Genomic DNA, 10894 nt, shown 5'->3' with positions numbered 1-10894 from the left:
TGTTCACATGGAATCACATGTCCAACAGTTTGAGTTTTCATGTTGTCCACATACTTTTGGCCATGTTGTGTATGTATCTTGTCTCTCTCCAGTGTTTCTCTGTCCTGGTAAATCCACTGCAGCAGGTGTTTGGTCTTTACTTAGCACAGTGACTGACTGATGGCTATGAAACCACACACACACACACACACACACACACACACACACTCACTCACGCTCTACATTCTTAACTATTGGCTGATTGTGATGTTGGTGATCTGGAAACCTTATTCTTTTATTAAGCTCTTCATGGCTGAATAAACAGTCTGGGCAGGAAAAACTTTAGCTCACCAACAAGGCTGGAACACACCAACACAGCGCACACAGCACAGTAACATCCACATAATCACAGCAGAGAGAAATGTCGGTCCTCTGTCAGAACATAACCAATCAGCCTGCACACTGAGCCACATCATCCTGTCTGATCAGTTGAATATATCGTCACTGCTCGTACACAGATATACATGTATCTGGATAAAATATCTAGTCATGCCCTCTAGTCTATGCACAATTATCAAATTTATTTGTAACGGACCATATACAATATTAAATATAAATGTTGTCATTTGGTGTTTTGTACCAGAGTGTATTTGTCTCTCAGATTACAGTTAAAAGATGCACACAATGACATACAACACTGACGGGACAGATAATACTCAATTATACTGTTTTATCCAGTGCACGTATGTGGAGCCTGTCAGTCTGCGATGATAGCTATGATAGCTCGTTTAAAGGGGAAGATGTGAGACAGTAAGCAGGGTTTGAACTCTCCAGCTCTTGTTTTTTTTTTCATTCTTCACATAACTACTTGTGTCAGTTTTCATGTGAACAACCCAGCGCAACACCATGAAGAGGAGCGACTGTCTGAAAGGGTGCATCGTTACCCCCATTCGTAAGATTCGTTATGTCCAGACCAGTGGTGGAATGTAACTAAGTACATTTACTCAAGTACTGTACATAAGTACAAATTCAAGGTACTTGTACTTTATTTGAGTATTTTCATTTTATGCAACTTTATACTTCTACTCCACTACATCTCAGAGGCAAATATTGTACTTTTCACTGCACTACATTTGTCTGACAGCTTTAGTTACTTTGCAGATTACAGTTTTTCATACCCTTCCTGTCCAGTGAAAAGGATGAAGTGTTCCTTTATGGGTTGAGAAAATTCTCATATTTCATTTAATTTAAGATAAATAAACTCTTTAAACCCCTCTTAGATCAGCTGGAAAATGAATCGACACAAAGCTGAAAACAGGGCTGTTTTTCTAAGCTCATGAAAAGTTTACTTTTTAGAGATACGTGGTTCTCACAGGACAGCAACGCTACAAACATGATGATCTTATAGACCATGATGCATTGCTGTAGATTAAACTACCCAACAGTATATAAAGTAGTTAAAATTAGCTAAACTTTAAACATCACAGCAGTAAAATGCAACATACACATTAACAGCTCGGAAGCATAAACATCATATATAGTAGTAAAACACTGACAGATTGAGAACTTTTACTTAAGTTAAGTTTGCTGATAAGACTTACATACTTTTACTTAGTACAGTTTGGTATTGATACTTTTACTTAAGTAAAGGATCTGAGCACTTCTTCCACCACTGGTCCAGACAATAAAGACGTACAAAAGATTGGGGATGCCCAAACTAGCCGTCCTGAGCACCGGGAGAATTTCTGTTGGCCAGGCAAGTGTTAAAAATGCAAAATGAAATGGGTAAATCAACACAACACAGCTACAGTCACTCACAAATGTATGATCTGTCATACCATCAGGTAGGCTCAGGTATGAGCATGTTATCACACGTGATTGGTTGCACATCAACAAAACAGAGACAAACAAAAGTCCTGGAGGAAAGTGACGCTAAATGCTGCAAAATTGATATGTTCAGTAAGGGACATAGTAAGTGTTTAAAAATAAGCAGGTTTTTTGAAGCAGTTTTTGTGCGTAGTTATGAAACTAAAAGATATGTTGCTGGCATAACCAGTAAACGTAGTCTGTTGTGAATATGTGTAGATTGGCCTGGGCTGACGTTAGATTCCTGGCCTGAATTATTATCCCAGTCTGGCCCTGGGCAGTGGGATGCAGCCAGGAGGAGGCTATGACAGCGGGCTTGTCACCCCACCTTCCAATGTGGAGATTTAAAACAGGTGCCTTTTACCTTTGGACTTGGTGGAATGACACATTGCACGACCTGGTTCATTTCGAGCTGCGGTGGAAGAAGTACTCTGATCTTTTACTTAAGTAAAAGCAGCAATACCAAGTGTCTGTTACAAGTAAAAGTTTTGCATTCAAAATCTTACTCAAGTAAATGTACAAAAGTATTAACATCAAAACATACTTCAAAAATAGTACTCATTACGCAGAATGGCCCATTTCAGAATAATATATGTTATATTAGTGAATTACAATTATTGATGCATTAATGTGTTCATCCCTTTAATGTTGTAGCTGGTAATAGTGGAGTTAATTTTAATTACTTTGTATACTGCCAGGTAGTTTGTGAATTACCCCCTGAGGATCAGTAAAGTTTTATCTTAATCTGTAATATTACATCATCATTTATTTGTTGATTATATTCTGTATTATTAATCGGAATCTGCAAAGTAACTAGTAACTAAAGATATCAAATAAATGTAGTGGAGTAGAAGTATGAAGTAGCATGAAATGGAAATACGTTTACTTTTCACCTCAAAACTAAGACCTCACAATTTTCTTTGGAGACAGCAACACTCTAATTATCATTCTTTTACGTCTCCTGTTTGGGAGCTTTATGGTTTCCACGTATATTATAGCCCTACTAGATACAAACAAGTGGATCAGGCAAAACCTGTGGGTCAGCATTGTTCCCAAGCGAGGCAATTGTATGCCCCCCCCCCCAGTTTCAGCAGGGTTTCAGATGCTGTTCGACAATCCGACAAGCACTTAGTGCAAATTAGAGCACATTTCGAGTTTGCATGTTCTCCCTGTGCCTGTGTGGGTTTCCTCTGACAGACCAAAAACATGCAGGTTAGGTTAACTGGCAAATCTAAATTGCCTGTAGGTGTGAATGTGAGCATGAATGGTTGTCTGTCTCTGTGTGTCAGCCCTGTGATTGACAGGTACCCAGCCTCTCGCCCAATGTCAGCTGGGATTGGTTCCAGCCCCCCCGCAACCCTCTAATATAGGTCAAGCTAATGGATGGATGGATGGATGGATGGATGGATGGACGCTCTCATATTGTTTATTAATTTCAAAGATAAATACATTCTTCACTGGATCTGGAGAAGGAGGAAGAAAGAAGCAGGAGAATGGGGTAGAGGAGCAGAAAGACACTGAAAGAGACACAGAGAAGGACAGAATGTGAAGGGTAGATAGAGGGGAGGAGAGGCAGTTAGCACATCTCCTCACATCACAGTGGTATCCAGGTCACCTACTTCACTACACTGTGCTATGCAGTGTGTGTGTGTGTGTGTGTGTGTGTGTCATTCATCAAGTTACTTCACTTTATACTCTCTAAAATTCATTGTGGACCCCACTGCTAGATTTTTTTTACAGGCCCTACTTACCTGAAGATGTGCACACACACACACACACACACACACACACACACACACACACACACACACACACACACACACACAGATGCATGCGCATGTGCACACAAACAGTATTACAGGTATATTGGATTTTGTAGGTCAGGCTTTCACAATGCCATTTCTTATGCACAAGGATGTAAAAGTAGATTAACTTAGCGACTATAATTGATATTAACAATGTCCCAAATGACAATGTGAAAACAATGTGAAAGGGGACACTCGTAGTGATGAACCTTCAGAGAATCTGCAGCTCCCCTCGGCTTTACGGAGATTTATAGTGAGTTTCAGCTCATTGTTTATCTGTCCGGCCACAACTTTACTGTTTTGGTTCACTCTCATCGCTCTCTTAGCGCTGTTTTCTGCCACAGCAGGCACCTGAGAAAAAACCTTATAAACCCACTGAACTCTACCTGCTCAGCAGCAAACAGCATACTGACAGCGGGACAGTTGAAGTGAAGCGAGGTACAGGTACATGTCGATGTTCTGTAAAGAATCGCATGTCAGTTATTGTAGTTTGGCAGTGGGAGCAGCAGCAGTGTCTATGACACCGCTCATGGAGACAATTAAGGTACTTGAAGTAGCAAAATGAAGCAATTTTTGATACCAAGATCATCGCAGCCTCAGTGTGTGATTTGTAAAGAGGTGCGATCTGCAACCTGTTACATTAAAGGCACTCTGATGTACTATGTTTGTAAGAATCAACTTAGAAGACTTCTTGTCTTCTTTGCTGCCTCTGATTAATGTTTGTTCTTTTTCACATCTGCTGCAGAAGATTGAGTTGAAAAGTTTATCCACTACTTGTCTTTAGCTGTTGATTCCATTGTGTCAATTATGTAAATGTCCAAAAACAGACTTGAACAGACTTGATTGTCAGTCAGAAAGACAATAAGCTGCTAAACACATGAAACTGAAAATCAGCACATAGGCATTAAATCCATCCAGGTTAAATGTTTCAGTATTAATGTCTAACAACAATCAGCCATGTAGTTGACATAAAAATAACACCAAATGTTACTTTAAAGCTGCTCTAATCAGTATTTTAGCTAGAGAGGAAGACGTTAGCAGAGTGTTGGTTCATCACTTTTGTCCAGACTGAAATATTTCTGTTGACTATTGGATGGATTACCATGAAATTTGGTTCACACAAGGATAAACTGTAATCACTTTGGTGATCAATTAACTCTTCCTCTAGCGCCATCAAAATGCCACTTTGTCCTGTACTTTGTTTTATGACCAAATACATGCAAAACTAGTGACATTCCCATCATCCCCAGCTGTTGTTTGGTGCTAATTACCAAATGTTAGCATGCTAACACGCTAAACTAAGATAGTGAACATGGTAAACATTATACCTGCTAAACATCAGCATGTTAACATTGTGATTGTGAGCATGTTAGCATGCTAATGTTAACATGTAGCTCAAAGCACCTCTGTGGCTAAGTACAACCTCACAGAGCCGCTAGCTCCTAGTCATGTTATATTAACAAAGGATCAAATGACTGTGTAATGTGAAAACCCACAGATAATTATCACCAACTCTGCAGTTCTGCAGATGGTTTGGATTTTCTCTTTTAATCCTCCACCTTAATACAATGAAGATTAATGGAATTTTGTTTATGATGCTATATTTATGTCCACAGTAACTTAGTATAACTTGTGTTACCACATGCGTTACATACTCAGCTCATTTATCAACAGTATAAAACATGTCCATTGGCATTAGTATCATCATGTTGCATTTTTGAGCTGAGAATGCAGTCACATTCAAATGTTAGTAATGCTCTGCAGGTCTGTACATGGCCCACATATGCATTCTTCCTCTGAAGAATCTTCTACCTTAACTAAAACAAACACACCTGAGTGTGCGTGTCACCCATCACAAATTCATAATGCTTTACTTTTCCCACCAAAAGTAAAGTCAGTTAAAGTCAGTGTTTATTTAACGTGCACAGTCACAAGCACACAAGACGTCTCAACACACCTCACGTCTCAACCATGAGTTGTTACAGCATGCCTGAGCTCACTAAAGTTACCTTTAAAAATTGTTTTTCATTATTATTTTTTTGTAATTATTAGTTTGTCTAAACTTTTCTTGTTCCTTGCATGACACTGAAATCACGAAAATCCAAAGTCATCAACTATTTTTTTTAAAAAGGAACAAGGTGATGTTCTCACGACTCTTTAACACCAAATATGTCCTATATTCGACTTCTCACCTCGAAACTACCTACGGTACACAAACAAGTGGATCGGGCAAAACCTGTGGGTCAGCATTGTTCCCAAGCAAGGCAATTTTAAGCCTCTGGAAACAGCTCCATCGGACATAGCTCTAGCTAGCTCATATATGTCACAGCAGGCAGCTGAGAAAAAACCTTATAAACCCACTGAACTCTACCTGCTCAGCAGCAAACAGCAGACAAACAGCGGGACAGTTGAAGTGAAGCGAGGTGAAAGAGACAGGTACCTGTCGATGTTCTGTAAAGAATCGCATATCAGTTCTTGTAGTTTGGCAGTGGGAGCAGCAGCAGTGTCTGTGACACACAGCTCAACACAATTTTTGATACCAAGATCATCGCAGCCTCAGTGTGTGATTTGTAAAGAGGTGCGATCTGCAACCTGTTGCATTAAAGGCACTCTAATGTACTATGTTGGTAAGAATCAACTTAGAAGACTTCTTGTATTCTTTGCTGCCTCAAGGTGTCTCAACACCTTTAATCAAAAAAGTTGGAATAAATAATGTACAATATATACATAGAGAAGTTAAGTGCCAATTTTTGTTTAAGGATAAGCAATGTTCAAAAATATCAAACGAACCAAAACCTGGAGATGTGGAGTCTAGGAATGTACATTATTTTACATTTTCTACACATTACATTTTTTCTACTGAATGTAAAGAACTCCCTGCACTATAGAAAAGAGACCATTTTTCTGGTTATTATTCAACCTTGATCTGTTTCTGTCCATCTGACTGTGACTCAACTGATCCTCCTTTTTGCCTCAATTTCCTCTTACCTCTGCGGTAAATTTCCCTTCTATCTGTCTTCTATTTCTCTGCTCAGTCCATCTCTTACACATTAACGTTTCAGAGTCTAAAGTACACTTTTTACTCTTTTTTTACAATCTGTTTTTATATTTTCCTCTGATAGTGTGAAGTTAGTCATCAAGACGCTATTGTTCTTCCATTCAAGGACACAACTGTTTTTGTTACAACATGCTCACCAAACAAAACACTTTCTAGCAAAACCCTGGTTTTGGTTCATTAACATTTTCACTGCCGAAGTTATTTGATTTGATTATTTCTACATTATGGCAACTACAGCGTTCCCAGCTGCGATCTCTGAGCTCATTTCACAAGTTGTGACATATTCAGCCTCCAAAATAAACGCCAGAAAAATAGATAATTTGTAACTGCCCTCCAGAACCGTTAAACAGACACAAAGTCAAAATGTGTCTGTGATGTATAACTGTTTTTTTTTTTCTTCAAATTGAGCTTGCCCACAGTTTTCCTGCAACAGATTTTGTTAAAGAAAATGATCTTCAGAAGACTGAAGGCTGTAACATGCTTGTCTGGGCGGCACAAAGGTGAACATGTTTGATGATGTTCATGATTCAACAATAGGCTGGGCTTAAAAGTACCAGCTGTGCAGACTAAGTCTGGAAAAAGGAGTCTATTTTATTATGGCCCTTGGTTTTGGAATGACCTGCACTCTACTCAGTCTAACCTCCCTTATCACTCTTACCAGTTTTAAACAAAAGCTGACTGAAGTTTTTATTCCAAAATGCTCTTGCTTCAATGCATAATTAATTTTGTCAAACACTTTCTGTGTTCATTTAAACCCTGTTGTTGATGCATGGATTTTAGATTTTATTCTTGTAATATATTGTTTTGTATCTTATTTGTGTTTATTGTATGTATATAACTTTGCTGCCTTCTTGGCCAGGTCACCACTGAAAAAGAGATTTTATCTCAACTGTTTTCTTTACCTGGTTAAATAAAGGTTACATAAAATAAAATGTGGCTGTTTCTTTTATACTTGTATCTTGCAAAACGTACAGCTTTTATACCATTTTTGTTTTTTTCTTCCCAGTTTTGAACCCGCCTCATGGCAGGAGTTGGAGCAACCAGTCAGCTTGCTTGACACTCAGGTCCACATGATGCGTTGTTGAGATTTGTTTGTTACAGTTACCCATATCTCTCAATAGGTACTCATAGATGTTTTCATGTATCATGAAATCCAGCTTGACGTTTCAGACGACTTCCGTGATATGCCACCTTGTCCAAAAAGTTAAAGCTGAGATATTCAGACCTGCAGCCAATCAACAAGCAGTGTACCGAGTGGATTCAGGTGAAGGCAAGAAGCAGAAAAGACGTCAGGTCTGCCCTCCTCAACAAGACAGTAAAAGGAAATACATGAGCAGGAAGCAAACACGTATAAACCAGAATTATCCTTTAAATCTGTACATTTACATTTTATTTCTCTAAAGAAAAAGAAAACAGAAAGGAAGAGCCAGAAGGTGTCTACACAAAGTTTAAATGTCCTACAGCTCACATTGCATAATGACAGGAGAAATGTAAAGCAGACAGAAACAGGTGGACTGAAACTCTAAGTGACTCTGCTGTTCTGATCTGTCCCCTTGAGGTGACAGATGGAGGCAGATTGAGAAGATGAATGTTTGGTGCTTGAATTTTCTTTGTGTAAAACCGTTGGTGCGCATGTATGTTTCAGACCCATCTGGTTACCTGCCAGTCTTCTCTTTTGTCCCTTAGGCTTTTGTTTGCTCTGAATCCAGACAAAAAGCCAATGGTGCCGTCAACAGTGTTGCTAAGGGACAGACTTATAATCACCTCCTGCTACCAAGACTGGAGGTGCTCAAGGTAAAATCTGTCCCAGTCTGGCTGTCCGTCATGTGTAATATTTTAGCACGCAGTTGGACTGTCACACTCTCAACGTGACAGTGACGACTCACAAAATGACTTATATCTGGACGGGCTGCGTGAGCCTCCTACAGGTTTCCAAATAAACATAATTTTTACACAAATCTTTTCAAATGCTTGTCTCTGAGAATGACCGGAAGCAAACACAGAAATTAGCTCCCTGTAATAGCCATTATGGCTACCTGCATAGGGATCTACATACAGGGGCAACTTGCTGGTTGACTTTTTCTCTCAGCTAACGTTACCATTGTAATGTCAGCTCATAGTGGGTCAAGGAAAATATATAACCCGATGCTAGGGTTTATTGTTGGTGAGTCACACACATATTCACATATCCACATGGTGGGGGGATTACCGTTCCAGTCAATTTTGGGGAGGTAAAACACAGTCTCCATGGCAAACATTTGTTGTAGTTACACAGCTGGGATCACTCTCACCCGTGGACAAGTCTGGCATTAACAGTTCCAAACAACTTTACTGGATAAATTTAATCCACACAGCCCCATTTTTAGAGACGCTTGTGTCGCTCCTGCTGCTGTGTGATGGCTACAGGTATTTAAAAAAATGTAATTGTAATGTTTCTTTCCAGACTTACAGTTTTGAAATTGAATTCACCTCCATTGTATTATTGTGTTCTCTCCAGTACACAGATTATAAATCACGCTCTCCTTGCCCCCTCCCCTCAAACCCCTCCTCGCCAAAATGGTGACAGAAAGTTGAAAGTGAAAGCCAGTGCCACTGAAAAAACTGATTTGGAAACGCAGCGCCTTGCCAGATGATGTCATGTTGCAGCAAAACTTGAGCCAAGTTTAACTTTTTTTGGGAAAGCTGTGTTTTTTCATAGAGCTAAAGTTTGTCTGACCGCAGCCTAAAGCACCTAAAACGTCTCTTTGAAGAAGTGAGGACCAGACAAAATGTCCTCCTTCACAACTCAAACTGGTTCTCACAAAGACAGAAGTACAAACACACACACACATACAATCACAGAGCATGCCAGCACACACGAACACAGACTACTTGCCTAATCCCTCAGTCTGCTGAACTTGCTAACCCCAGAACGCCAACAGAGCTCGAACTCAAACTAACTTGAAGAGAACAGAATCACTTGCTTTTGTATTTTTGTTCTGCAGTCTTTTTAATTTACAATTCCTGAATCTGTGGATTTTTTTGTTCCAAACATTTATTAAGAAATGGAAAGTTAGATGTGAAAGGCATTAAAGAGTCATTGTCTGCTGATTTTAGAAAATCGTAATTATCTGCTTCTTACAGAACACACGCTGAAACTTGTTTTCACTCATCCTGTTGGTCACTTTTCCTCAGTATAAGCCTCTTTGTAGCATTCATGGATTTACACCATAATGAAGTTCCTGCAGAATTAGACCTCATGTTTGGTTCTGTTCTGGACAGCTTCATGGGGGAATTGCGGGGTCAGTTGGGACCAGAAGGCCCAATATGACATTTTTGAGCTAAACAAGAGAATTTGCCTTCGAGTAGACAAAGTTTTAAAAAGGACATGCCATTTGAAATACTTGGTGTGCTGTTATGTAAAATTTAAATGTCTAATTTAAGTAAACAAAATTATTTGTTGTTTAATTTCTTCTTACATCAGAAGCTGCAACATAGATTCTTTGATGATGATACAATTTATAACCTTTAAACATCAGAGTTTTCAATTCAGTTATTTTCTACTTCTCACAGGGCAGGAAAGCTTTGAAGTGCAGATGTCTGAGCAGTCGACACAGTAGTACAAACATATAATGTCAAGCAGATGAAGCAGAGATTTATCTCATGATGATCTTTTGATTACAATCTGTTTCCCCCCTGCGTTCAGTCTTTATGCTAAGCAAAGCTTACCACATCCTGACTCCAGCTCTGTACTTAACACTCATGAGACATGAGATTAATATCCATCTTCTCCCTCCCTCCCTCCCTCTCACTCTCAGCAAGAATGTGATAAAGCATATCTCCCAAGCAAACAATTCTTTTGAAAATCTAAGTGGTGCATGATGGATTATGGGTTACGTAATGACCCTGAAGAGAGAGCTGTAACTAACAGCCACGACTACGGAGAGGTTTAACATTCCTTTATGTAAATTTCTCTTATCTTCTAGCTAAAGGCAGGGTGTTGCTAAGTTCCTATTGGGACTCTGAGCTGCTGAAGCTTGCTCTGAGACAAAGGCAGCTGACAGAAATATGCATCTTCATATTCTGAGTCACAGCCAACAAACTGGAACCTGTTGAGGTGACGACCACTGAACCACTCCTTTGTCCTCAATGTAGGGAAAGCTCTAGTCAGACATACAGACATTTGTTTCCATTACTTTAAATTTAT

Source organism: Siniperca chuatsi, linkage group LG2 (assembly GCF_020085105.1).
Source record: "Siniperca chuatsi isolate FFG_IHB_CAS linkage group LG2, ASM2008510v1, whole genome shotgun sequence".
NCBI lineage: Eukaryota > Metazoa > Chordata > Actinopteri > Centrarchiformes > Sinipercidae > Siniperca > Siniperca chuatsi.
The sequence above is the reverse complement of the archived record's forward strand: the minus strand, read 5'-3'. Positions refer to the sequence as shown.